This window comes from Ciona intestinalis, chromosome 1 (genome assembly GCF_000224145.3).
Source record: "Ciona intestinalis chromosome 1, KH, whole genome shotgun sequence".
In the NCBI taxonomy this organism is placed as follows: Eukaryota; Metazoa; Chordata; class Ascidiacea; order Phlebobranchia; family Cionidae; genus Ciona; species Ciona intestinalis.
The window spans coordinates 8,539,943-8,542,227 of NC_020166.2; positions in this window are offsets into that span (position 1 = coordinate 8,539,943).

A 2,285-nucleotide genomic window follows, 5' to 3' on the forward strand; every position below is an offset into this window, starting at 1 on the left:
GACGCATTTTCATTCTATTTTCTTTCATTCAGTGGTAAACAAAGAACATTCAAAGAATTATAAAACCGTATCCTCACGACTCCCATGACCGTTGTTAATTGTTCAAAACACAATTAGGATATTTGGATATTATGTGCTAAAGGTGTCCCATCTTCCCCCACCCTACTATATATAAATACCAAGTGTCTTAAACTTGTAATAAATTGAAATGTAGAAGCATTTAGTTCTGAATAGCTCAGAACACAAGGAGTATTTGAGAAGTTAAACATACGTAACTCTGATTTTAAATGGCATTCATATTTTTCTTGCTTGCTCTTCAAGAATTTTCATTATTTTTTTTAATGTTGCAATGCATTTATGTTTGAATGCTATATTGTATTGAAGCTATTACTGGTGGGTTATGCAGGAGGTCCTAAAGTTTATCTTGTGCCTAATCTCTTACTTTTTATTTTATATCAACTTTTTATGCTTGCAGAAATATTCCAAAACTTTTCAACAATAAAATATTGTAGCGGTTAATTGTGCTCTGGCACAGATTTAATGATAGAAAGATAGCTAAATTCAAGACTAATTGCATAAAGATTGAATATAAAGCAACGCTGTATAGCAAAAACAAATGTATGCCAGGCGAGTGGCCGAAAAACGACGGTCATTATAACACGGGTGCTTATAAACCTCGTGCCAGCTTACGAGTTATCATGTATGTTACTTTGTGGGTGACCAATTGTTGGGAGTTTTTAAAAGGTATGACCGAATAATTTCGACAACCCATTAGTGACTACTGGGTTGGAGCAATTGCCATTAAGTGTCTTGCCCAATTACACATCGCACACAATGGTAGCAGCGACGAGCCTTGAACCCATTACCTATGGGTTACAGACAGGCGTGATAACTACTATGCCACGGTTATTTTACAGTCGTGAGAATGCGGTTTTGAAACTCTTTGAGTGTTTGTTTACTACCAAATGGAACAAACAAATAGAATAATAAGGTGTCCCATCTTTCCCCATTCCTACGATTTAATTGTTAAGAAGAAATGGTTGTTCTAGCGCCCAACCATGTGTATGCTAAACCAGCAAATCTTTATTAATATCTTGCCGCGTTAAACAGAGTGAACGCTTTGTTTAGTCGCAGTGTATGTTCGTTTGGCAGATTCTACGCCACATGTTCCGAATACAGGAAACATAGAGATAGAAAGACTCTAACTACGCCGACAAATTAAACAGAAATTACTCCTTATCGATGTGCAATGCCACAAATTAAACAGAAATTACTCTTCTGTTTATAAAATTACTGAGCGGCCCATGCGACTAAATTGCAGTGATACAGAGGCCCAATAACTTAGGGTGCCTGAATTTTACAAGTTCTTCCTCCCTTGCCGTATATGCTAAGCTTGTTATACTTGTTTACCAAGAATGTAACTTAGAGCCGGGCAATCCTGGTTTAAACCCCAGGTCCCATGGCATGCCTCACTGTAGGACCTCACCTATATAGAATAGAATGTGCATATACAACGTTGGGGTAATGGACCAACTGTGGCCTAAATCCCAGGTCTCATGGCATGCCTCACTGTAGGACCTCACCCATATAGAATAGAATGTGCATATACAATGTTGGGGTAATGGGCCAACTCTGGCCTAAATCCCAGGTCCCATGGCATGCCTCACTGTAGGACCTCACCCATATAGAATAGAATGTGCATATACAACGTTGGGGTAATGGACCAACTGTGGCCTAAATCCCAGGTCTCATGGCATGCCTCACTGTAGGACCTCACCCATATAGAATAGAATGTGCATATACAATGTTGGGGTAATGGGCCAACTCTGGCCTAAATCCCAGGTCCCATGGCATGCCTCACTGTAGGACCTCACCCATATAGAATAGAATGTGCATATACAACGTTGGGGTAATGGACCAACTGTGGCATAAATCCCAGGTCCCATGGCGTGCTTCACTGTAGGACCTCACCCATATAGAATAGAATGTGCATATACAATGTTGGGGTAATGGGCCAACTCTGGCATAAATCCCAGGTCCCATGGCGTGCTTCACTGTAGGACCTCACCCATATAGAATAGAGTTATAGAAATATCTTTTACCTCCACTGTATTAGTAGGTTGATGGTGGCCACACTTGGGGCAACTTTTTCTCACTTTAGTTTCATCACAATTATCATTGTCATTTCTTTGTTTGCAGGACAATGAAGTATTTCTTGTATTCTGATCAAATAAATGCAATTTAAATTAAGAATAAATAATAATGTTACGAAAACTGATCTAGAT